This window comes from Hypomesus nipponensis, chromosome 10, assembly GCF_054491055.1.
Source record: "Hypomesus nipponensis isolate SF chromosome 10, ASM5449105v1, whole genome shotgun sequence".
NCBI lineage: Eukaryota > Metazoa > Chordata > Actinopteri > Osmeriformes > Osmeridae > Hypomesus > Hypomesus nipponensis.
The window spans coordinates 16,981,558-17,008,580 of NC_140370.1; the positions used below are offsets into that span (position 1 = coordinate 16,981,558).

General features: G+C 51.2%; 1 pseudogene across 1 annotated transcript; it reads left to right on the plus strand.

Annotated features, from left to right (window-relative positions):
* On the plus strand, nt 1–26,611 carry LOC146272032 (pinopsin-like; annotated as a pseudogene). The gene is made up of 4 exons (XR_014767121.1): nt 1–367; nt 6,242–6,570; nt 19,226–19,459; nt 25,403–26,611. The product of XR_014767121.1 is annotated as a pinopsin-like (transcript).
* Nucleotides 26,612–27,023: the final 412 nt, after the last annotated feature.

Sequence of the window (27,023 nt, forward strand, 5' to 3'; positions counted from 1 at the left end):
ATGATCTTGTCCAACGTAAGTCTCAGCGGTTGCGCTCGAGCCAACAGTGCGCTGTGTGCCGGAGACGAGCACCTGGAGTCTACCTCGCACCGTACCACCCTCACCCCGACCGGACACTTGGTCGTCGCGGTGTGTTTGGGCTTTATCGGCATCTTCGGATTCATTAACAACCTGCTGGTCCTCGTGCTGTACTGCCGGTACAAGATGCTGCGTACGCCCATCAACCTTCTACTGATCAACATCTCGATCAGTGATTTCCTGGTGTGCGTGGTCGGTACACCGTTCAGCTTCGCGGCAAGCACGCAGGGACGCTGGCTGATTGGGGAGAAAGGCTGTATCTGGTACGGCTTCGTCAACTCTCTGTTAGGTGAGTGGGGAAAGCGCGTGGGTCGTCATAAAAGTTGGTTTCAGTTGGGATCACCGTTTTCAAAACGGTTGTTGTGTTTAGCGAAAGGGCTGTTTAAGATGCGAGTCTTTGAAACAACGCCAAAAATGATGCGCCTGCGTTGAGACCGCGTTGGTAGCAGAATTCGACAGTTTAGTTTGAGGAACCTTGTGGGGATGTGGACTATGTTTAAATATGAGAAATTACCTCAGGATTCTGTGCGTCGGGAAAATTAAACCCACAGTGAAGGTGACCAGAGTTGCATTTTATCATATTTTATTCTATGCTTTAATAGTGCGTAATAGTGTCTTTAGATCCAAACACACAAACGTGTTGTGCATTCAGTATCTCGCTGTCGATTAACGTTTCTTCGCTAGATTGGAAAAATAAAAGAATGGAAATTGATGACTGGGACGTTGAGCGCGAGGGGGCTGTGTGTCTTAGTTAAAATACCTCGCGTGCGCGTCGCGGTGCCTGCGGAACCTCGTGTATCCTGGTTAGTATGGTCTGGTCTACTCACAGCGGGGACCATAAGCAGGAGGTCAATTATTCGGATTTGAAAATACTGTGAAAATAGTCTATTTCTGGTTGTGCGGGTCTGCCGTGTGGTGATCTGAACAACACAAATACAGTTCAGGATTATATATTTGTTAAATTAATCAATGATGTCATAATTGACTTGAATTTCGAGCGAGAGAAATACTCGATTGCGCTGTCTGAGGTAAGTAAGTAAGTCTTTATTTATATAGCACTTTTCATACAAGAATTGCAGCTCAAAGTGCTTTACATAAAATCAACAAAAACAATAATACAAGTGTTGATCTAACTAGCCGCGCTCTATCTGCGGTCTCTCGAATCCGTCTTAGATCCGAGCTGCCACTTGCAGGTTCTAATACACAAACATGACAAGGGGGTAGACAGGACGGCAAGACATTTTCAGCATAACATGAAGAGAGAGAGGAGAAAAAAAGGCAACCCCCAGACTATGCTCCGAGAGGAGTACAGTGTGGGAACAGGCACAAAACACCTCAGCACATAAGCACATACACTGTACAACATTACAGAACCACATGACTTGCAACGGGGAGGGGGGAGGGGTATGGACAAGCAGCATCTGGACCTGCAGCCATACTAGGCGCTGGTCACAGACCCGCCTGCCACACCGGGGGAACAAGCAGGCGAAGGCGTTGGATGGGGGAAGAGGTGTGTATGAGTGTGTATGAGTGTGCCTGGGTTGGCGCCTTCACCCAGGCCACAATCAGTCAGAGTCTCAGTTCGCAGATAGTATTGCCATGGAGACATCCTTGGTCATGACCCAAGACAGAGACGCAATCCACAGGTGAAAGTTAGTGTATGAGTGTGCCTGGGTTGTCACTATCGCCTAGGCCACAATTAGACAGTTCCCAGTTCGCAGATCTTTAAGTTCGACGCGTGCGACATGCACGTGCAACACATTTTTGTTTCTTATATTCGAATGTTGCTCTCTTCAGTGCCTTCAGACGCGCGTTGCTACTGATCACGTGTTGAGTGCCGTTTGATTGCACCGTAATGACAGGTGGGGGTCGATGTCGGTCTCATCAGTCACGCGCTGCAATACTGCATTAGTCCACGGGGACCCCAGCACAGGTATTTAATTGGCCCAAGCGCGCGTCAAACACTGTCTGTCTGTTGTACAAGCACACACTTGCACAAACAACGCCTCCCTTCCTACCCACCTCACACACACACGCGCACAGTATGAGCAGGTGCTAGGTGATTCAGTCTGTGTTACTTGATTAACAGCCTGTAGGACTGGCAAAGTGTGTCAGGAGGACAGGGCATGTGTGCTTGTTAGTGTAGGGGTGTTGGTCTGGCGTACATGTGTGTAGGTGTGTGTGGGGGGCACGCGTGTGTGTAGGTGTGTGTGGGGGGCATGCGTGTGTGTAGGTGCTTATGTCTGTAGAGATGTGTGTGCATGTGTGGTTTGTACGTGTATAGCTGTGTGTGTGAGAGAGAGAGAGTGTGTGTGTGAGTGTGTGTGTGTAGCCAGGTAAGACGTGCAGGGAGTATGTAAACAGACACGTTGTCTTGACGCAGACGGAATCAGAGTTTAAACACCTTTGATGTTCTGGCCTGTTCTTGTTTAGCCTGGTTGCCAGGCGGTCTGGTTTCCATGGAGGTTGAAAGGTAACTGTACTCATTTCGGCCTTTCTTACTCAATTTGATTCTTTTATGTAGAAAAACGTCTCAGATCTCCGAGCCCAGATCTGAGTTGATGGCAGTTAAACTGTCATTCATCAGCATTGTTGCTTTCTCCTGCGTCTTTCTTTAAATCTCAGATTTGGAGCAAAATAAAGTATTTCCGCCACCCTCACACACACACACTCAAGCACACCCCCCTCCCACAGCCCACACACACTCTCCTCCGGCTCTTCAGGGTTGCCAGGATTTCCCTCTGAGGTGTAACAGAGGATGAAGGTGGTTAATGTGGCTCGTCCCGGTAGCCGGTGCTCCCTCCTGCCCCCTCCTGCCCTCTCCCGCCCTCTCCTGCGCCCTCCTGCCCTCTCCTGCTCCCTCCTGCTCCCTCCTGCCCTCTCCTGCTCCCTCCTGCCCTCTCCTGCCCCCTCCTGCTCCCTCCTGCTCCCTCCTGCCCTCTCCTGCCCTCTCCTGCTCCCTCCTGCCCTCTCCTGCCCTCTCCTGCTCCCTCCTGCTCCCTCCTGCCCTCTCCTGCTCCCTCCTGCCCTCTCCTGCCCTCTCCTGCTCCCTCCTGCCCTCTCCTGCTCCCTCCTGCCCTCTCCTGCTCCCTCCTGCCCTCTCCTGCCCTCTCCTGCCCTCTCCTGCCCTCTCCTGCCCTCATCTCCATCTCTGTCCCCCGGCTCTCTCTAAATCCCGCGATGTACGGCCTGCCATAGTGGCGTCGTGATGTCGTAGCGCTCCCTTATGTTCCACATCAACATCTTATGTTCCACATCAACATCTTACGTTCCACATCAACATCTTACGTTCCACATCAACATCTTACGTTCCACATCAACATCTTACGTTCCACATCAACATCTTACGTTCCACATCAACATCTTACGTTCCACATCAACATCTTATGTTCCACATCAACATCTTATGTTCCACATCAACATCTTATGTTCCACATCAACATCTTCTAAAAGCCACACGATCTGCATCAATTTGGTGTTTGATGTTCGGACCCTATGGGGAAGGTTCCTCTCCCAAGTGGTAAGAGTATCTGACAGCAGATCAAGAGGTTGCAGGTTCAGATCCCCCCTCTCTGTGGCACCTGCTGAAGGCCCAGGTTTGTTTCTTGATGTGACCTTCCACGCTTTTTAGGCTAGAAGCGTTTCAGGTTTTGAATGTTGTGGTGTGGAGCTGAGTAGGGTTTCGTTGAGACCCATCCTCTCCTAGTGTTGTTCTACACACAAAGGTTTCGTGTTCTTTAATCAGAAGGCGGTCCTGCAGCCGTTGGCATGCTCAGAACCAGTTTCCCCTCTCTGAAAGAGAGCCGCTCTCCTCAGGCTGGAAATAAGACCTCTGTGGAGTTCAAATGTAATACTTCCTTGTAAAACCATCTTGAGTTTTTCCCTTAATAATGTGCCAGCCCTCCATCCCTCCTTGTCTACGATACTGTTCTTTCTTCCTTCTCTGCTGCTGACTGTGGTCCTCATTCTCCCTCCCTCCCTCCCTCCCTCCCTCCCTCCCTCCCTCCCTCCCTCCCTCCCTCCCTCCCTCCCTCCCTCCCTCCCTCCCTCCCTCCCTCCCTCCCTCCCTCCCTCCCTCCCTCCCTCCCTCCCTCCCTCCCTCCCTCCCTCCCTCCCTCCCTCATCACAGTAACGTGTAGAACCACAGACTCCACATTATCAGGGTCAGCAGGTTCAAATTCTCCTTCATCTTCATTTAATCTACCCCTCAGACATCCCATAATAAGTTTACTCAGGAAACAGTGTCCTAGCAGAAGTGTGTGTGTGTGCATCAGTGTGTGTGTGCGTGTCTGCGTTGACATAGAGGATATCGAGTCTAGAGAAGGATATGTGATTGAGACATGTTGATTGGTGTGTTGGTGTGTGTGTAGATAGCACAGGTGTGTTTCCTTGCGGTGTGTGTCCTGTCTGTGAGTGTGTGTCCATAACTGTGTGTGTTTAAATTACTGGGTGTGGGTGTAGGAGTGAGTGTGCATAAATCGTGTGTAAGTGCATAAATCTGTGTGTGCGGCCCCAATATTCCCAAGTCCATTTCCACGGTTTCCCAGGTGAGTCAACCAGAGCGCCCCCTTGCTGCAGAGCCGACATGTGCCTGGGCAAGATAACCTTCTGAAGGAGCAGATGAGGAGAGAGGAAAGAGAGAGAGAAAGTGACAGAGAGAGAGAGAGATAGAGAGAGAGAGAAGAGAGAGAGAGATGGAGAGAGAGGGAGGAGAGAGAGACAGACAGGAGAGAGATGGAGAGAGAGGGAGGAGAGAGAGACAGACAGGAGAGAGATGGAGAGAGAGGGAGGAGAGAGAGACAGACAGGAGAGAGATGGAGAGAGAGGGAGGAGAGAGAGACAGACAGGAGAGAGATGGAGAGAGAGGGAGGAGAGAGAGACAGACAGGAGAGAGATGGAAAGAGAGGGAGGAGAGAGAGACAGACAGGAGAGAGATGGAGAGAGAGGGAGGAGAGAGAGACAGACAGGAGAGAGATGGAGAGAGAGGGAGGAGAGAGAGACAGACAGGAGAGAGATGGAGAGAGAGGGAGGAGAGAGAGAGAGACAGGAGAGAGATGGAGAGAGAGGGAGGAGAGAGAGACAGACAGGAGAGAGATGGAGAGAGAGGGAGGAGAGATGGCAGAGAGGGACCCAGAACAACCAAAGATCTAATCTGAGTTCAGCCCAGCAAGGCATCAGGTCCAGAAGGACGGTGACAGAATATTCGATGTCTGTTTGACTGCAAAGCTAGAAAGTGCTTATATGACTGCTGTCAGTAGCTCATAGGATTTGAGTCATTCTTCAATGGGTCACGTTCAGTCAGAAGGGATGGGAGGTGTTTTACTGCCACTCACTGGAGAGAAGCTCTGTCTGTCTGAGGTGGTGAGAGGGTGAGGAGGGGAACGTGAGGATAAGAGGGTGAGAGGGATGAGAGGGTGAGGAGGTGAGGGGATGAGAGTGGTGAGAGGATGAGGAGGTGAGGGTGTAAGGGGGGTGAGAGGGTGAGAGGGATGAGAGGGTGAGGAGGTGAGGGGATGAGAGTGGTGAGAGGATGAGGAAGTGAGGGTCTGAGAAGGTGAGGAGGTGAGGGGATGAGGATGTGAGAGGGTGAGGAGGTGAGGGTGTGTGGGGGGTGAGAGGGTGAGGAGGTGAGGATGTGAGAGGGTGAGGGGGTGAGTAGCATGTAATGTTTTACATCAGAGTTCTGGTTGTCTGCTGCTGGTGTAAATCAATGTTTGCAGCAGGACAGAATCATGGAGACTGGAGCGATAATGAACCCTAACCCAACAAGATATGAGGATAAAGCCAGCCTGAAGTAGGCAGTGTCCCTCCCTCCCCTCCCTCCCTCCCTCCCTCCCTCCCCTCCCTCCCTCCCTCCCTCCCCTCCCTCCCCTCCCTCCCTCTCTCTCTCTCTCTCTCTCTCTCTCTCTCTCTCTCTCTCTCTCTCTCTCCCTCCCTCCCCTCCCTCCCTCCCTCCCTCCCTCCCTCCCTCCCTCCCTCCCTCCCTCCCCTCCCTCCCTCCCTCCCTCCCTCCCTCCCTCCCTCCCTCCCTCCCTCCCTCCCTCCCTCCCTCCCTCCCTCCCTCTCTCCGTCTCTCTCTCTCTCTCTCTCTCTCTCTCTCTCTCTGTGTCTCTCTCTCACACACACACACTCTCATCCTCTCCCCCCTCCCTCCCCCCTCCAGGCATCGTCTCCCTCATCTCCTTGGCCGTCCTCTCCTACGAGCGCTACGCCACCATGCTGGGCCCCACCGAGGTGGACGTCACCAACTACAGGAAGGTCCTTGTGGGTGTGCTGCTGTCCTGGCTGTACTCGCTGCTGTGGACGCTGCCCCCGCTGGTGGGGTGGAGCCGCTACGCCCCCGAGGGGCCCGGCACCACCTGCTCCGTGGACTGGAGGACCAGGACCACCAACAACATCAGCTACATCCTGTGTCTGTTCCTCTTCTGCCTGGTGCTGCCCTTCATGGTCATCGTGTTCTGCTACGGCAAGCTGCTACAAGCCATCAGACAGGTGTGAGGAGGGGGAGGGAGTGAAGGAGGTGGGGAGGGAGGTGGGGAGGTGGGGAAGGAGGGAGGTGGGGAGGGAGGTGGGGAGGGAGGTGGGGAGAGAGGTGGGGAGAGAGGTGGGGAGAGAGGTGGGGAGGTGGGGAGGTGGGGAAGGAGGGACGTGGGGAGGGAGGGAAGTGGTAAGGGAGCGAGGGAGGTGGGGAGCGAGGGAGGTGGGGAGGGAGGTGGGGAGGGAGGTGAGGAGGGAGGTGGGAGGTGGGGAGGGAGGGAGGTGGGGAGGGATGTTTCTTCTCTGCCTTGCTCAGTATCTGCTTCACTACACCCCCAGGTGTAAGGAAAACTGTGTGACATGGTGTGTGTGTGTGTGTGTGTGTGACATGGTGTGTGTGTGACATGGTGTGTGTGTGACATGGTGTGTGTGAAATGAGCACACTCCTCATCCCTGGTCACTAGAGTAATAGCAGCAATAGTAACTTGACACACACACTCACACATGCTGAAGGGCTTTAACACACACACAGGACAGAGAACACACACAGCGTCATTCCAGGACACTGTTTGTTATTCCATCTCACCATAGGACCTGCTGCCTCCAGGGACAAGCAATGTGCTTCCCCCCAACCCTCCATGAGCACACACACACACTGTCACTGAGTGTGTGTGTGTGTGTGTGGGGGGGGGGTGTGTATGTGTGTGTTCCCAGAGGTTCTACAGAACACAGCTGCTCTGCTCTGTCTATTACAATAAAGTGTTCCAGGACAAAGCACACACACACACAGGACAGAGCCATGCTCCACCCAGAGACAACAGTGTCTGACTACGTTGAACTCCCCAATTAAAGAAAGTAGTTCAACCAGCTGGGAGGAGCAAGGAGGGAGTTAAGGGAAGGGGCTTGACTCATCTCTCTTAAAGCTGTGGCAGAGCCCGAGCTTCAGCAGTGATAGATAACCAGGGAGTGGGGGAGAGAAGAGGGAGAGAGGAGGGAGAGAGGAGAGAGAGAGGAGGGAGAGAGGAGGGAGAGAGGAGAGAGAGAGGGAGGGAGAGAGGAGAGAGGGAGGAGGGAGAGAGGAGGGAGAGAGGAGGGAGAGAGGAGGGAGAGAGGAGAGAGGGAGGGAGGGAGAGAGGAGAGAGGGAGGAGGGAGAGAGGAGGGAGAGAGGGAGGGAGAGAGGAGGGAGAGAGGAGGGAGAGAGGAGAGAGGGAGGGAGGAGAGAGGAGGGAGAAAGGGAGGGAGAGAGGAGGGAGAGAGGAGAGAGAGAGGAGGGAGAGAGGAGGGAGAGAGGAGGGAGAGAGGAGGGAGAGAGGAGGGAGAGAGGAGGGAGAGAGGAGAGAGGGAGGGAGGGAGAGAGGAGAGAGGGAGGAGGGAGAGAGGAGGGAGAGAGGGAGGGAGAGAGGAGGGAGAGAGGAGGGAGAGAGGAGGGAGAGAGGAGAGAGAGAGGAGGGAGAGAGGAGGGAGAGAGGAGAGAGAGAGGAGGGAGAGAGGAGGGAGAGAGGAGGGAGAGAGGAGGGAGAGAGGAGAGAGGGAGGGAGGGAGAGAGGAGAGAGGGAGGAGGGAGAGAGGAGGGAGAGAGGGAGGGAGAGAGGAGGGAGAGAGGAGGGAGAGAGGAGAGAGGGAGGGAGGAGAGAGGAGGGAGAGAGGGAGGGAGAGAGGAGGGAGAGAGGAGAGAGAGAGGAGGGAGAGAGGAGGGAGAGAGGAGGGAGAGAGGAGGGAGAGAGGAGGGAGAGAGGAGGGAGAGAGGAGAGAGGGAGGGAGGGAGAGAGGAGAGAGGGAGGAGGGAGAGAGGAGGGAGAGAGGAGGGAGAGAGGAGGGAGAGAGGAGGGAGAGAGGAGAGAGGGAGGGAGGGAGGGAGGGGTAAGGAGATAGATTCTCTTCACTGATGATGTTGCCTCACATTCACACACAAACACTAAACAACAAGAATCAGTCAATCTCCAGTTTTTTCTCTTTCACCTCTCTCTCTCACTCCTCTCTCTCCACCTCTCTCTCTCGGCTATTGTCCCTCCCTCCCCCTCTCTTGAGCAGCTTGTTGTTGCTGGTCCTCATGTTTCCAGCCTCTCAAGAGCCAGACAGCAACGAGACAGCCTCTTCAACAGCACAGACATCTCGTTGGTGGAGTGTGTGTGAGTGTGAGTACATGGGTTGTGTGTGTAGGTGTGTGAGTGTGTACATAGGTACCTGTGGTTGTAGATAGGGTTGTAGTCATATCCGTACGTTTATAATCACAGTGTTAGCCAGGGCTCCACACCTGTAATCTCTGTTCAATCATCTGAGACGAGAGCCTTGACCTGGGTCATGTGGTCCTGGTATTGTGGACTGGTGTTGGGTGTTGGGTATTGGGTGGTTGGAGAGCTGAAAGACTCCTTCATCGCCATGGCGCTGGGTCGGCTGTTATGTCATTAATTCACCAACATTCAATCAGCTCGCTGTGCTGCTCAGATGGCTGGTGTCTTTGTTACCATGGAGACGGGCTCATTACCCTCCTGATGGCTGGCTGAATGGGACCCTGGAGACTCTCAGCCTGCAGTCCCCCCCCCCCTCCAGCGGGTCATCTCTGTGGAAGGGAAACAGGTACGCCTGCTGTTGGTTGAAGGATGTCGGGCCATTGGAAAGTTCAAATGGTAGAGTTTAGAACGCTGGGAAGTTAGGGTGATTGGACTGTAGAATGTTCGGCAGTTAGCGCGTTCAGAAGTCGGAACGTTTGGAAGTTCCAATATTCTGAATGTACAATGTGCTGCGGAACATTCGTGGACAGTGGAAATTGGAAGGTTACCTGAAGCGATTGCCTACTGTTCCTGTCAAACGATTCTGTGAGCCCCCAAACAGCTTTCCTCCGCAGGCAGAACAGCCCACGAACACACACACACACATTACGGGTTTGTGTGGACACACAGTCACACAACTACGAGCAGTAGTGAACACACACGACACATGCAACCCTGTCAGGCTGTAAACACTTCCGACGCTAGCTTTAGTTAGCTTCTGTTACCTAGTAAACTAGCATAAGACTCGTAGCAATGCTACTACCTATGTGCTATATAAATAAAGTATTACTTACTTACCTGCTAGTGTTACTTGTTAGCCTCCTAATTGTACATTTTGAAGCCATACTAAAGCGTTTGTTACAGTTTTTTTCTATCGGAAAATAGTCGGTTGGAATGTTCAGAATCACACGTGCAATCTTATGCTGTGGGGCCCGCTTTCAAACGATCATATGTGCGACGCTACTAATGGGTTAAATCAAAAAAAAAAAAAATCTACATTTATATGTATAGCCCTTTTCACATGCAAGCATATCACAGAGGGCTTCACATATACCCATAGAACTGCCCCTCAACCAACCTAAACCCTCAAGGAAGACAACAAAAAACTCCCAGAAAAACTCACAGCAGGAGAAAAAATTGAAGAAACCTTGGGAGGAGCAATTCAGAGAGGGATCCCCTCCTCCAGAGACGGCTGGTGAAAGAGAGGAGCAGAACACAGGCTAAACATAGTCATACAGAAGGGAAGTCAATGGGTTTAGAAACACCAAAATCCATTGTTCAACTTGGTAGATGCAGGAAGGGACAGGTTAAAGAGCCTCATCGTCAAACACAAGTCTTTTAGCTTTGACGTGCCCTTTTAAAGTGTCAAGGAGTTACCATTTAATGTGTGTGTGTTTGGGGGGGGGGGGGGGGGGTGTTTGGGTGTGGGTGTAATGTAAGTTGTTTGTGAGTGTGGATTGTGTTGCTCTGCATTTGATGAAAGCATTTCTAATCGATCAGACTTAATCCCCATGTGTCAAAAAAACTGCAACTGAACATTTGTGAACGGAACCACCAACGGACCAGGAGTGGATAAGAGACAGAGGAAGAGCACACAGGGGTCATTATCTCTGCTTTACACCCCCCCTCTCTCTCTCCCTCTTTCTGTCTCTTTCTCTATCTCTCTCTCTCTCTCTCTCTCTCTCTCTCCGTGTCTCTTTCTCTCTCCGTCTCTCACTCTCTGTCTCTTTCTCTTTCTCTCTGTCTCTCTCTCTCTCTACATTTAGTCATTTAGCCGACGCTCTTATCCAGAGCGACTTACAGTAACTAAGTCTCTCTCCCAATCTCTGGTCCCTTACATGTATTTTAACACAAATTACACCTGTCTCAACAGTGGAAACTAACCTTGAAAAGCAAGATGAAGTTCACCAGAAGGAATGTTCCTTACAGAGAGTAATAATGACCCTTTTTGTTATCCGACTTCTTTGTGTCCTCCTCCCTCCTGACAGGAGGTTTTGGACCTGTGCTGGGTGGGGGTTCCTCTCAGACACAGCCCCTGTGCTGGGTGGTGGTTCCTCTCAGACACAGCTCCTGTGCTGGGTGGTGGTTCCTCTCAGACACAGCTCCTGTGCTGGGTGGGGGTTCCTCTCAGACACAGCTCCTGTGCTGGGTGGGGGTTCCTCTCAGACACAGCTCCTGTGCTGGGTGGTGGTTCCTCTCAGACACAGCCCCTGTGCTGGGTGGTGGTTCCTCTCAGACACAGCTCCTGTGCTGGGTGGTGGTTCCTCTCAGACACAGCTCCTGTGCTGGGTGGTGGTTCCTCTCAGACACAGCTCCTGTGCTGGGTGGTGGTTCCTCTCAGACACAGCTCCTGTGCTGGGTGGTGGTTCCTCTCAGACACAGCTCCTGTGCTGGGTGGGGGTTCCTCTCAGACACAGCCCCTGTGCTGGGTGGGAACACCTGGGTTCCCCGGACTTGTGTTTTCAGAGGTGTGACTGTTCATTACTGCAGCAGACTGGTCACACCGTCTAACAGCTAAAGACCGGAGCCTTTCACAACACGGGTCAGCTCTGCCTGCATCAAATGGGTTGCAGTTTCCTGTTCTTATTTGTTTAGGCTGGAGCGTGGAGATTTACAGTAGGTTACAGGGTGTTTGCCTTTCTCTGTCAGCACTTGCAGAGGTCAACCCTTACAGTCAGCTGTCAGTGTGTGTGTGGAGGAGGAAGTGTGTGTGTGTGTGTGTGTGTGTTTGGGGGGGGGTTGTGTGTGTGTGTGTGTAAGACATGACCGAACAGTGCTCCTGCTCCTGCCGCGGGCTGTGTGTGTGTGTCCACAGCCCTTGGCCATAGTTTAGTTGCCCCCGGCAGTGGTTTCTGTTGGCGATGCACATTTGAAAGGTTGCCGTGGCAGAAGAGTGTCTCCTGTGTGTGTGTGTGTGTGTGTGTGTGTGTGTGTGTGTGTGTGTGTGTGTGAGAGAGAGATCTGGGGAGAGCAGGGTTAAGAAAGTGGCTCTTGAAGTCTTCTGCATCCCAAGCTCTCTCGCCCTCATTGTCTCTCTCCCATTCTCTCTTTGTCTCTCTCTCCTCCCCTTCTGTCTCTCTTCTTCTCTCCTCCTTCCTCTCTTTTCTCTGCATCCTTGTCTCCATCTCCCCCCCCTCTTTCTCTCTTCCCCTCTCCCCCCACTCTCTCCACGTGTGTGTGTGTGTGTGGAGGAGGAAGTGTGTGTGTGTCTCTCTCTCTCCTCTCTCCTCTCTCCTCTCTCTCTCCCCCGTGGCTGCTGGTGCATGAGAAGGTTGTGGGCTGCAGCCCCTCTAGGCTAGAGTAGAGCAGAGTAGAGTACAGTAGAGTAGAGTACAGTAGAGCAGAGCACAGTAGAGTACAGTAGAGTAGAGTACAGTAGAGCAGAGGACAGTAGAGTAGAGTAGAGCACAGTAGAGTACTGTAGAGTACTGTAGAGTACAGCAGAGTACAGTAGAGTACAGTAGAGTACAGTAGAGCAGAGTACAGTAGAGCAGAGGACAGTAGAGTAGAGTAGAGCACAGTAGAGTACAGTAGAGTAGAGTACAGTAGAGCAGAGGACAGTAGAGTAGAGTAGAGCACAGTAGAGTACTGTAGAGTACAGCAGAGTACAGTAGAGTACAGTAGAGCAGAGGACAGTAGAGTAGAGTAGAGCACAGTAGAGTACTGTAGAGTACAGCAGAGTACAGTAGAGTACAGTAGAGTACAGTAGAGCAGAGCACAGTAGAGTAGAGTAGAGTAGAGTACAGTAGAGCAGAGTCGAGTACAGTAGAGTGCAGTAATCTCTAATTTTTGATCCTATTTAAACCTGCATTACACCGCTGAGCTTTTACATTGTCACAACACCCTTTCTCTGACTCTCTTCCTCTCCCCATCAACATTCCACCGTTACTACGACAACCCCCAGACAGAAGAGAAGGAGGCCAGAGCTCCCTTGAGCTGGAGCAGCTGTTCAACACCGTGCTGTCAGATACATGGTCGGGAGCGTGGCGTATGTGTGTTGTTCCAGATGAAATATTCATGGAGGTGATAGATGGCATGCTGGCAGGTAGAAAGTTCTCCTAACTACCAACCACTCTGGGACAGTGAGGGATAATCACTGTGTGTGTGTGTGTGTGTGTGTGTAGAGGAGTGAGAGTGTGTGTACGTGCAGTAAGTGTGTGTGGAAGAGAAGGATTAAGTGTGTGTTTGTGTAGAAAGTGTATGTGTGTTTGTATGTAGAGGGGGAATGAGAGTGTGTATAGAAGAGGAGTAAGTGTGTGATTCGGTCTTTTGGGAAGAACAAAGATCTATGAGCTGTTAACCCCCTGCTGTTACTCACAAACTGATGACTGAGAGCCTCCAGGACATAGTGTGTGTGTGTGTGTGCATCCACGTCTGTGTGTGTGTGTGGTTGCTTGTGGTTGTGTGTGTGTGTTACTACCTGGGGTCCAGTCTTCCCCCTAAAATGGAGCATCCGTCTCTCTGAATAGTTTTAAAGCAGCTGAACATGAAGCCCCTTCAGACAGATTAGTGTTTCTGGACCCGATCAGGGCGTGTTTCTGGACCAGATCAGGGCGTGTTTCTGGACCAGGAAACCACAGGGGTTTACTGGGGTCTCTGATTGTCCTTGAAACGACTCCAGACACACACACATGATCGCACAGGAGATTGAAAAAGTGAGGGTAAGACATATTGTGTAGAGTAGAGAGTGAGAGGGAGAGAGAGAGAGAGAGAGAGAGAGAGAGAGAGAGAGAGAGAGAGAGAGAGAGAGAGAGAGACAAAGAGAGAAGAGTGTTGGCAGGTGGGAGGCAGGGTCGTATCTAAGCTGGTAGAGTTACTGTGGACTGGTGGAAGTAGATGTCAAGCATGTGTGTGTGTGTGTGTGAAGGATGTGTGTGTGTGTGATCAAGCAAGCAGGATGTGATGATGTCGTGGTGAGATCACAGCTCTGCAGGGTCAGGCAGAGAGTCTTCACACACACCTTCAGAGGTGACATGCTATCAAGAAGCCCCTCCTACTGTGTGTGTGTGTGTGTGTGCGCGTGTGTGCGTGTGTGTGTGTGCACCAGGTCTTGCTCCCACTCCTGCCCCTGACTTATAACCTCTTCTCCTCCACACACACATCAAAGACTGAAAGTGTAAGTTTGACTAGTTGGAACTCTTATTTTCCTTGACGTTAGTGACTCCAGTGTGATGACTGACTGACTAAGCCATTCGCACACAGACGTAACAGATGGCGGGTTTGAGAGGCGAGCTCTGTTCACGAGCCGTAGGCGTCACGGCTTCCTGTAAAACGTCATCAGCGACTGCGTTCGTCTTTCCATTGGATGTGAACAAGTACTGCGAGAAACTCTGATAGTTTTCTCCCAGATTGAGATTTTCGGTTGGAGTAATTCTCTGGTTCTGTGCTCAAGGGCCTGTTTAAATACTCACCACGGAGACGATGGCAAAGTCTCCGCGTGCTGAAGACAGGCGCGTCTTACGAGAAGCGGGAAACGGGTCTGGTTCTTTCTACGCCGCCAACTACGTCGAGCAGCGTTCATTAACTGTGGCAGTACCGCGCCCCAGGGCAGATTAGGCAACTTCGGGCTGCTGGAAGGAACGTTATTCCCTGGGAGACGTTTGTCAGGGTCTGTTTTTTAATCTAGCCTAAATTTAATCGTACATTACAGTGCGCATTTTTTCAATATCCTCATTAGACTTGCTTTTACCACCATTATCTGAAGCCTTTTGCAAGGAGGCTTTCCACGTTAAAGACAAGTCTTTTTCCGGAATTGCATAGCTTTTCATTGTTCTCTATTGAGCTGCGCTTAGGGCTTGGAGCAATTATTTCATAGCCGAATCGACCAAGATTTTTTGAAGTAATCGCGGTTTCTTTGTTAGACCGCGATTCGAGCACTCATTCCATTTAGATTTGACCCATGAGATATGAGATGGGTCCATGCATGGTCTCAGTGTCATTTCCTTTTGTCAAACATGTTTCCAGTTGCCGTTTGAGTTCCAAAGCGCGTCTTAGTTCCAGGCTGAAACAAACGTCTCTGCGACCCACAGTGAGGAAACTGCGCAAGCGCAGGGCTCACGTTAACTTTCAAGGCAATATGGCTTATTTCTCGCTAGCTCGAGATGAGTGGGTCTGTAATGTAGGATAGCCGACATTTTCTTCAGATTGTTTTCCCTCCTCAGACTTTCTCCATGGTCTGAAGCTCTTGTTTAGGCTTTTTGTTTGGCACGGGGGTCAAATTACCGCCTTCTGGCTGCCCTCTGTGATCAAGAACGAGACCTAATTAAAGTTTGAATGTCATATTCCTAGCTGCTGCATTTGTTTTAACACTCGTGATTTATTTTCACAAGGTTTTCTTTTCTTATCCCAGGGAAACACACTGTCCAGTTAAATCAAATCTGTAATTTGGCATTCAATCACATGCTTTTTAATTAAATAACACAGAATAATCATCAACATTAATACTGAGGTAAGACAATTATCCTACATTTGAATTGTTGGGCAGCGGTAGAGGGGCTGGGTAACTGATGGGGGTCACTGGCCCAGGAAAGGTTGAGAACCACTGAAGGATGAAACATCAACTCATTACCCATTTTACCTATTTTTTTATGATGGGAAGGTTGTCATGTGCTCGACATGGGTCCACTGGAGGCCCCGCGGTGCAGGACAAAACCAGTTTATGTCTACACAGTTGGTCGTCGTCATGTACTATTTTACCAGATTAAAGATGGTTTAATTCGGAGGTGTGTGATAACTCGGTTTTACGATCCTTCACTTCAAAGTTCACAGTTCCAGAACATCCGGGTTAGGATCTGGAGACGTGTTCTAGAACGTCTGGGTCGGTATCTGGAGACGTGTTCTAGAATGTCTGGGTCGGGATCTGGACATGTGTTCTAGAATGAACGGGTCGGGATCTGGACATGTGTTCTAGAACGAACGGGTCGGGATCTGGACATGTGTTCTAGAACGAACGGGTCGGGATCTGGACATGTGTTCTAGGAGTGTTGAGATGCTGCAGACTGCTATCTGACAGCTGCTGTGACTGCATGATTACTGTTCCTTCCACCTCTTCTTCCTCCCTCTCCACCTCTTCTTCCTCCCTCTCCTCCTCTTCTTCCTCCCTCTCCTCCTCTTCTCCTCCCCCTCTCTATCTTCTCTTTCTCTTCTCCTTCTTTCTCTCCTCTTCCTCCTCCTCTTCCTCCTCCTCGCCACAAGCCGCCACATTTCAGCTCTTGGAATCAAGTCAGATTAAACTTCCTGGCGATGGAAATGAAAAACTTGTTTTGAAAAGCTCTCGAAGATGTCAAGTACAGGCGTCGGTCCTTAGCCGCAATCAGAGTGGAGATGTTCTCCTCCCCTATCTGCATCCTCAGCTCCTTCCAGACACTTCCACCACCCTGCCTTGGAAGGCACCACACTCCCACCTGCTCATCTTGGATGAACTGTGTATCTTCATGTGTGTGTGTGTGTGTATCTTTGTGTGTGTGTGGGTGAGGGGCGTATCTGCATGTGTGTGTGAGGTCTTGGATGGTGGAGCTGGTCTCTTAACTGAATACATATATTCTTGTAGCTGACTTGGCCTCCTGCCATCCCTCCCTCCCTCCCTCCCTCCCTCCCTCCCTCCCTCCCTCCCTCCCTCCCTCCCTCCCTCCCTCCCTCCCTCCCTCCCTCCCTCCCTCCCTCCCTCCCTCCCTCCCTCCCTCCCTCCCTCCCTCCCTCCCTCCCTCCCTCCTCTCCCAGGTCAGCATGTGTTAGAGTGACAGCAGTGTGAATCTTGGCACATCCCTGAGGCGTACGTGTGTAAGTGTGTGTGTGTGTGAGTGTGCGAGTGTGTGAGTGAGAGTGCATGTGTGTGTGAGAGAGGCTCTCTACAAATTGTTCCAGTTGGCGGAAGCTTCCCTAAACACAATCATAGCAATCTACCAGGTGGACAATGACAAGTGCATGTGATTGTGTGTGTGTGTGTGATAGTGTCCATTTGCTTGAATAAGTGTGTGTGTGTGTGTGATAGTGTCCATTTGCTTGTATAAGTGTGTGTGTGTGTGTGATAGTGTCAATTTGCTTGTATAAGTGTGTGTGTGTGTGTGTGTGTGTGCACTGTCCATGACCATGTTCAAACTTAAAGAACTCAGATTTGAAAATACTGCTCACAGTAGGATGGTAGTACATGCTCTAGCACACACAAACACAGACACACACACACAGACACACACACACACACACATCAGCAGGTTTCTGTGTTCCCACCTGGCTCCTGCTCTAACTCATCTGTAATGAAACTGCCTCCATGTTTGAACTGACCCTGGGGAGGACTGGCAGCTTAGGCTCTGGAGGCTGGAGGCTAGAGGCTAGAAGCTGGAGGCTAGAGGCTGGATGCTAGAAGCTGGAGGCTCGAGGCTGGAGGCTAGACGCTGGAGGCTAGAAGCAGGAGGCTAGAGGCTGGAGGCTAGAGGCTGGAGGCTAGAGGCTGGAGGCTGGAGGCTGGAAGCTCTCTCCCTCCCCCCCAGTGTCATCCACCCAGACTGATTCATATGCTGATTCATTAACTGGATTAAAGAGCTCAAATAGACTGGTCAGATCACAGTCGGAATGGTGCGCTGTCAGTATGAGACAGTGTTCTGTGTGTGTGTATGAGTGTGTGTATGAGTGTGTGTGTGTATGAAGCATGTGTGTGTGTATGAGTGTGTGTGTGTGTATGAGTGTGTGTGGGATGGTGTTGGTGCCAGATGTTACACATCCTCTCTGGAGCTGGTAGGTGATGCCCCACAGAGGGACCCCTCCCCTCCCCTCCCTCCTTCTACTGGGACTGAGTTGGGTGCAGACCCCAGTGTTCATGAGTATACTGGGAGAGGGTGAAATCCTCTGGACCTCTGCACAGTGTGAACCTCTCAGGAAATATGTGACGTGAGAACGAATTAGAGATGGAGAGAGAGGGAGGGTAGAGAGAGGGAGAGTAAGAGAGGACAAATGAATAAAAGAGAGAGTGTGTGAGAGAGAAAAGGAAAGAGAGTTGGAGAGTGTGCTCGTGAGCGATTGATCCTATCATTATGACCTTGTCTATGTGACCAGAATGGAGGAACAGGGAGAGAAAGAAAAGAGAGAGAGCGATGAGGGGAGGAGGAAGAGGAGGATGAAGAGGAAGAGAGGAGAGAGAGATGAGGGGAGGAGGAGGTGAGAGAGATAAGGGGAGGAGGCTGAAGACATGATTACCTGTCAAGAGAGTCATGATTGATGGCTGAAGGTCTTTTGTATGTTTTAGGTATTGTTTCAGTTATGCTTTCATGTCATGTTTGGGTACTGTGTGTGTGGAACCACCCCAATCTGTCTAAATCATGTCAGCACAGAACCCCTTTGATTGGTGGATTGCGCCGGTGTCTGTCTCCGTGGTAACTTGAGTGACGGGGGACTGGCCAGCATTGAGACAGCTTCTGTTGATGCTCGGCAGCCTGGAAGTGTGTGTGCGCTTGAGGGTGTGTGCGTGCCTAAGAGTGTGTATGTGCGTATGTGTGTCTTTGTCGAAGAGTGCATGCTTGAGCGATGGAAGTTCGAGGAGGAGGGAGGAGGAGAGGGGAAGGAGGAGGAAAGACTGAGAAGTGTGTGTGTGTGTGCTTAAACATGTGTGTGTGTGTGTGTGTTCAGCCTCCACAAGACAGTTGACATTTCTCTGTGCTAGTTGGGGGTGGTTCCCTAAAGAGATGATGACACTGTTTACCTGGAGGAAACACTACAGCATTAGGTCCACTGTCACACATCACCAGCAAACCAGACAACAGTGTGTGAAGGTGGGTGTGTGTATGTTTGTGCCTGGGTGTGTGTGTGTATGTTTGTCAGAAAGTGATTGTCTGGAACAGAAAAGTCGATGATGGACCTCTTTCTCTAGAGGTTGTGATAAGCTGCTATATCTCTCTCTCTTTCTCTCTCTGTCTTTCTCTCCATCTCTCTGCCTCTCCTCTCTCTCCCTCCTTCTCCATCTCTCTCTTTTTGACACATCTCACATCCGCTATATCTTACTCCTCTCCTCCTCTCCCTCTCTCTCCTCCTCTCAATCTCTCCTCCTCTCCTCCTCTCCCTCTCTCTCCTCCTCTCCTCCTCTCCTCTCTTCCTCTCCCTATCCTCTCCTCTACTCTCCTCCTCTCCTCTACTCTCCTCCTCTCCTCTCCTCCTCTCCTCTCTTCCTCTCCCTATCCTCTCCTCTACTCTCCTCCTCTCCTCTACTCTCCTCCTCTCCTCTCCTTCTCTCCTCCTCTCCCTCTCCCTCTCCTCTCCTCCTCTCTCTCTCTCTCTCTCTCTCTCTCTCTCTCTCTCTCTCTCTCTCTCTCTCTCTCTCTCTCTCTCTCTCTCTCTCTGTCCTCTCCTCCTCTCCTCCTCTCCTCCCCTCCTCCTCTCCTCCTCTCCTCTCCTCCTCTCTCCTCCTCTCCAGGTGAGTGGTATCAACCCGTCCAGCCGGCGGCGTCGTGAGCAGCGTGTGCTGTTCATGGTGGTGGTGATGGTGGTGTGCTACCTGCTCTGCTGGCTTCCCTACGGCGTCATGGCCCTTACTGCTACCTTTGGCCGGCCAGGCCTCATCACCCCAGAAGCCTCCATCATCCCCTCTCTGCTGGCCAAGACCAGCACCTTCATCAACCCCGTCATCTACATCTTAATGAACAAGCAGGTGAGATGGATGCCAACGTGCACACAGTCACGTGAACACACACACACACACTCCCCCCCCTCCCTCCCACCCTCCCTCCCTCCCTCCGACCGAACTTCGATCTGTCTGATCTAATATACCGCTATCACTGGATGTTCTTTAATGGCTGTTCGATGAACCAGGTTCAGTGATGTGAGTCCAGCAGTCAGCTGGTGTTAGATAGAAGTTGAGGACTTCACAGGGAACAGGAATGATGACTCTCACACACACACACATCACGCTGTATCCTGCTGCATGTTTGAACGCTGTGTAGAGCAGGACACAGAAGAGCCACAGACTTAAATAAAACAATAAAGTGATCAAACAGGGTAGAATAAGAGATGTTGTTGACAACGGGACTGTTCATCAGTCAGACCTTGAGGAAGACGTGAGATCTCACCTCCCTCCCTCCACCCCTCCCTCCCTCCCTCCCTCCCTCCCTCCCTCCCTCCCTCCCTCCCTCCCTCCCTCCCTCCCTCCCTCCCTCCCTCCCTCCCTCCCTCCCTCCCTCCCTCCCTCCCTCCCTCCCTCCCTCCCTCCCTCCCTCCCTCCCTCCCTCCCTCCCTCCCTCCCTCCCTCCCCGAGCCGACCTCCATACACTGACACCACATGAAGAAAACACCAATGATTCATCTGCTTTGGCACCAAGTAGACACCTTCTGTCTGGACGTTCCTCTCACTGGGAGAGAGAGCATCTCGGTGTGTCTGGACGTTCCTCTCACTGGGAGAGAGAGCATCTCGGTGTGTCTGGACGTTCCTCTCACTGGGAGAGAGAGCATCTCGGTGTGTCTGGACGTTCCTCTCACTGGGAGAGAGAGCATCTCGGTGTGTCTGGACGTTCCTCTCACTGGGAGAGAGAGCATCTCGGTGTGTCTGGACGTTCCTCTCACTGGGAGAGAGAGCATCTCGGTGTGTCTGGACGTTCCTCTCACTGGGAGAGAGAGCATCTCGGTGTGTCTGGACGTTCCTCTCACTGGGAGAGAGAGTATCTCGGTGTGTCTGGACGTTCCTCTCACTGGGAGAGAGAGCATCTCGGTGTGTCTGGACGTTCCTCTCACTGGGAGAGAGAGCATCTCGGTGTGTCTGGACGTTCCTCTCACTGGGAGAGAGAGCATCTCGGTGTGTCTGGACGTTCCTCTCACTGGGAGAGAGAGCATCTCGGTGTGTCTGGACGTTCCTCTCACTGGGAGAGAGAGCATCTCGGTGTGTCTGGACGTTCCTCTCACTGGGAGAGAGAGCATCTCGGTGTGTCTGGACGTTCCTCTCACTGGGAGAGGTCCGCTCAGGGAGGTTTCAAACGGTGTTGTTGTTCTTCTGGCATTGAGGGCTATTCTGTTTGAGGGCTTGTTGTTGTGTAGGCTGCGGGGGCTTTGGGGGTGGAACAGGAACGAGAATCGTGGCAGAGTTCTCAAACAACTGAAGGACGAGAAGGGCCTCAATCTCAGATTCCTTTGTCTGAGTGGAGGGAGGGAGGGACGTATTTACTCCTACAGGAGTGCATCTCTCCAGGAGCAGGGAGAATAACTCTCTAACTTTTTGGATATCTCTGTTTGACTTTAGTGGGTTAGAAAGTTGCAGTAATGGGGTATTGTCCTAAATCTAGTTTACCATCTGTAGTCCTTGTGTTTCAAGACAGGACATACAACACTTGTATACTGAAATAGAACTACAGCATTGGACCCAGGTGGCAAAATGCTCCCAGCTCCTTTAAGGAACAATAGAATTATTATGCACAAATGGAGATGCACACACACACAGCACTCAATCACACACACACACACACACACACACACACACACCTGCCGACGGTGCAGTCCTGTCCAGCTAATGGTCTTGTTACCTGGTTTTCTTTGCAGGGTTATTAATCGCCACTAACCCGTATTTAGATGTATTTGTGCTTCTGTGAAGTTGTAGCGCGTTCTGTTTGCCCCCCCCTGCAGTAACCACCATAACAGTGTTGAAGTGCATAACAGACAGATCAGTCTGGGGGCAACTCAGTGCTTACCTGGGGGCAGGTGGAGAGGAAGAGAGGGTGAGGAAGGACGACGAGGACGAGGAGCGGAGGAGGAGAGAATGTCCTGTATGTCATTTTCAGTCTTCAATTCCTCCCAGCCCGTTACTATGGATACTGTGAGTTGAGGCGAGTTGAAGACTAAAAATGCTGTACAGATACACGTACCAGTCCATCGCCACGACGACCAGCCCCCAGGCGGATGAGGGGCTAATAGGTTCAGTGTTACACTAAACACCGAACCCTCTCTCCGCAGTCTGTGAGTGTGTGTGTGTGTGTGTGTGTGTGGGGGGGGGTGCTGTACAGCACTGGTGCTTCTTTCTTTCTTCAAGCAACACACACACACCTAAGCCCAGAGACACACACACACACTTGCCCACATGCACATACACGGCTCCAGACAGATAAGCAGACAGATGTATCCTGTTATAGAAGGAAGCTCAGGATTATAAAAGACAAGGGGAAGATGACATTTGTGTTTTCCACTTTCTAAGGGGTGGGGGGGCAGAAAAGTGTCTGAGTGCTAAGCTGCTGCAGGACAGGGTGGGGGACTGATCACCAGTAAGCTGCAGTGCAGTGCACGACCCCTATCTGTACTGTACCGGTGTGTGTGAGTGAGTGTGTGTGTGTGTGATGGTCTATCACCTCTCCTGGATGGGTTCCGAGTCCATTAGGAGACAAGGCTGTCTGGCTGGCTGGCTGGCTGTGGGCCGGCTGGGTGGCTGGCTGTGGGCTGGCTGGCTGTGGGCTGGCTGGCTGGCTGGCTGGCTGGCTGTGGGCTGGCTGGCTGGCTGGCTGGCTGGCTGTGGGCTGGCTGGCTGTGGGCTGGCTGGCTGGCTGGCTGGCTGGCTGTGGGCTGGCTGGCTGTGGGCTGGCTGGCTGTGGGCTGACTGGCTGTGGGCTGGCTGGCTGGCTGGCTGGCTGGCTGTGGGCTGACTGGCTGTGGGCTGGCTGGCTGGCTGGCTGGCTGTGGGCTGGCTGGCTGTGGGCTGGCTGGCTGTGGGCTGGCTGGCTGTGGGCTAGGCTTGTTAAGCTCTTCACATCCCAGCCTCTCACGAAGCCGTGCTCAGGGTCCATTCAGGAGGTGGGACAATGCTGTGCATCTCTACGGGTCGTCTCAGTTACTCTCTCTCTCCCTCTCTTGCTTTCCCTTTCTGTCTCAAACTGACCTCAGTCAACAGACAGAAAGACGGACTCAACTCAGCATTGCCCAGCAGTACACGAACATGCAGAACTTGTTGACAGTATTTGACAGTTTGTTGACAGGGTTAGTAATCAAGCCCTCTTCCTCTTCGAAGCCCGCCTGCCTTCCGACTGTCAGAGGAAGTGAGCAGAACAAGGTTCACTTTCACAGGAAGATGAGAGGCTCCACATTCCTCTTGAATGAGATCCGTCCTCCTGGAGCCCCTGAAGGCCAGTGAGTCCGAGACATACCCAGCCCCTCTCTGACCCCTCCCTCCCTCCTTCCATCCCTCTACCTGTCTGTCACATTCTCTCCATCGCAAGTCTCGACCTCTAACCCTCCTCATCCAGCAGCTTCTCTCATCTCCTGCCCGTCTTTCCTTCCTCTCTCCCCTGTGTCCTCCTCCTCCTCTCCTCCCTCTTCCTCCTCCTCCTCTCCTTCCTCTTCCTCCTCCTCCTCTCCTTCCTCTTCCTCCTCCTCTCATTCCTCCCTTCTCCTCCTCCTTTCATTCCCCCCTCCTCCTCCTCCTCTCCTCCCTCTTCCTCCTCCTTTCCTCCCTCCTCCTCTCATTCCTCCCTTCTCCTCCTCCTCTCATTCCTCCCTCTTCCTCCTCCTCTCCTCCTCTCATTCCTCCCTCTTCCTCCTCCTCTCCTCCTTCCTCCTCTCCTCTCCTCCCTCCCCCCTCTTCCTCTCCTTTCTCCCCCCTCCTCCCTTACCATCTTACACCTCCTTCTCCCTCTCCCTCTCAGCTTGCCTTTTAATTGTTTGGATAACCTGTTTCGACATACACCCCAGAAACTCTGGAGATCCATCCATCTATTGTCCTGTCTCCTGAGTAAATGTAGTAGACTACAGTATACGGAGACACGTGCAGTATACTAAGTACACTACGTTTTCTCAGGGGACGGCCGACAGCTACGAGGACTGGCCTTCTGCAACACACACAGCTTTGGAGCATGAGTTTGTCTACATGTGTGTGTGTGTGTGGGTGCAGTGGTGTGTGGGTGCATGTGTGTGTGTGTGCTCTGCACCTAACAGCATGTGTTTTTGGTGCTCATCAGAAGGTATGTGTGATAGGGCTGGAATGAATAATGATCCTGTTGCATGTTGGGACTTTCAACCAGGATCCAGAAGTCTGTATTATTCACTACCTGTCTGACTGTCAGGACAGAGTGTGTGAGAGTGTGTGTGTGTGTGTGTAAGTGTGTGAGAAAGTATATGTGTGTTTATGTATAGAGCACAAGGAACTGATACCTGCTGATCTTTTGTGTGAATTTGTTTGTGTGTGTGTGTGTGTGTGTGTGTGTGTGTGTGTGTGTGTGTGTGTGTGTGTGTGTGTGTGTGTGTGTGTGTGTGTGTGTGAAATATGAATGTCGTCCTCATGCACTATTCATCCTCCTCAGAATGCAGGTGTATTTCACCACCGACTGAGAACAGCCCAAATCACCTCCTATACGCATCTCTGTATCAGCAGAGAACCCCTAGCTTTTAGGTAGAAGCACTTGTCCAGTATTTATCTAATTTGGGGTCCGTTAACCATGAAGAAACACAGGAAGTGGCATTTAGACGATCAGAATGAAGTCGCCCTTTCTGAATAGAAGCGCACAAACGTAAACGACCCACTTTCAGAATAAAAGCACACACACACACTCATGCTCAAACACGCACACACACACATTTACTTAGCTACATTAGCCCAAACACTTCTCCAATTTCAAACACTCATACCTGATGCTGATTGAGACAGTGATTTGTCATGGGATAGTTAAAAACAATTAGTGTCTCTTAGCATTGTTCCACATGAAAAGGCAATGGCAACAACAAGCCAAGGGATGAAGGGATGGAGGGAAAGAGGGAAGGAAAGAGATCTCCAATCACTCTGTCCTAAATTGGTTGTAATTATCTGTCAGTGCTTCTTTTACGACGCTGGTCAAGGGAGAAAGAGAGAAAGAGAGACAGAGAGACAGAGAGACAGAGAGACAGAGAGACAGAGAGGGAGAGGGAGAGGGAGAGGGAGAGGGAGAGGGAGAGGGAGAGGGAGAGGGAGTAAATGGTGCAGAGAGAGATTGATGTGGTAAATTAATTTCCCTTGTGAGATAGAGGCGAGGATGAATCTTTGTTGGTGGTCATCAAGGAGGGGGGAAGGGGGGATGGAGAGAGGAGAAAGGCGGGTTGAAGGAAGGGAAGGGGGAACAGTGAGGAGGGGGGAGGGAGGAGGAAGCGAAGAGTTGAAAGGAGAAGGAGAGAGGAGAGGGGCTGCTAGGGAGGAATAAGTGGAAGGAGATGAAAGAGGAGAGGGAAGAAGAGAGGAAGGTGTAGGAAAGAGAAGGAGGGAGAAGAGTAAAAGATGGAGAGAAGAGGAGGGACTCTGGGGAGGTGAGAGGTGGAGTAAATTCTAAACTACGGGAAAATGTGTCACGTCTACTGCAGGATTTAATTACTTCCTGCTGATCTTAACAATGGTGTTATCTTCGGGTCATTCTGACCCATCAGTCATTGTGACCCACCGTCGTATTGCAACAACTTTACCGTATACAAAAACAAAATGAAGCATTTTCTTTTAACCGTCGGGCTGTCTCAGACCCCCCACATTGCGAATGTTTGTTTGCGAATGTGAAGAAAATGCTTTTTATTTGTTTTTGTATTGGGTAAATGTGTCGCAACACAACAATGGGTCATGTGACCCGAAGGCAGCACGAGGGTCAATGCGTGTTCTGTGTGTGTGTTCCAGTTCTACAGGTGTTTCCGCGCCCTGCTCCACTGCCACGAACCCCAGAGAGGCTCCAGCATGAGGTCGTCCTCCAAGCCCCCCCCCAAGCCCCCCAGGGGGCACCCCGGGGGCACCCCCGCCGCACCAACGACCTGAACTTCTCCTTCCTGGTGGCGTCTGTGGGCCAGCCCACCACCGCCATCCCTAACGCCAGTTACGCCCCCAACATCGTCGCCCCGGCTTCCTCTGACCCCGGCCCCGCCCCCGTGGCCAAGCCCGTCGGCTTCTCATTGGTCGCTCACTACAATGGCTGACAGCTTGTGATTGGTGGAATTGTTTTTGGGTGTGGTCCATGTGCGGGGGGGGGGGGGGGGAGTTATGAGAGATTTGAGGAGGATGAGGATGAGGAGGAAGAAGAGGAGGAGGAAGAGAAGCAGGAGTTGTTACCATAGTCACGGTCACTGACTCCTCCCAGACCCCTGCACAGATGGGACCAGATGATTGGTGGAGCAGCAGTAGTATCTGGACCAGGTGATTGGTGGAGCAGCAGTAGTATCTGGACATGATGCTGTTCTTTTCCTCTCTGGATCGGGAACGTCTATAAGATAACAAGGCTTGATTTAAGTGCATGTCCTGTGAAAGTAGCCAGTGAATGTTGGACAGCATGTTGATTTTGACTGGAGGCAGTCTGTGTTCTGGGGCAGCAGGAGGGGCAGGGGGGTTGGAATCACTCTGGACCATTCTGGAATCCCTGCTTGCTTCTGGATATTCCAAAGTGGAATTTTGATTGTTCCTGAACGACAACACAACAACAAGCCAGATCAGACACTTTGAAGAAAGTGCTGTCACGCTGCCTTTCTGAGGCTGGATCTCACTGATTTTCACACCCAAACAATATATATATAAGTACATAAAAAAAAACGTAATTCCCTTGTGTAAATATAGTTTGCTAACATGCTCATTTGCATCTTGTTAAACTTTTTAAACATCTTAAGATGATGGGACATAACATGTCCTTTGACATGATTCTTTGTTAACGATGTAGTTGTGTAGTTTGTATTGTCGTCCACATCTTAGATTCCTGAGCAGTTTGTCTGATCTGACAGCAATGGACAGTTCTTAGTCTACGTTTACTCTGATTGGTTGATTGGTGAATTGGTTAATTTATTGTTAATAGCAATTAATACGGTGCTACTGGGCATGTTTGTATGCCCTTCACATTTGAGCACAGCGACTGTTTACTACAATGTATACGGTCTTTTCACTAAGCTAATACCAAAGCAGAACTTTCGTACATTTTGAAAGTTTGCTGTTCAATAAAATATCTCTTTTGTTAAAAACCTCTTGTATTCTGTGTGTTGTGTGGTGTGGGTTTTTATGTGTGTCTATAGGTCAGTCTTACGCACGTCACACACTACTGCAACATTGTGTGTTTTCTGGGTTTGTTTGTGGTGTAGCCCCCGATAAGAACCCCCCCTACACACACACACACACACACACACACAGACAAGTAGTAGTGATGGCAACTTTTTACTTGAGTGAAAACGGATCCTTACTGTAGCTCGAATGAAAAAATGTCATCAGTAAAACCTTTATTTTAAATAGTTTTTTTATTATTATTATTTTTTTGATTTTTTATTGA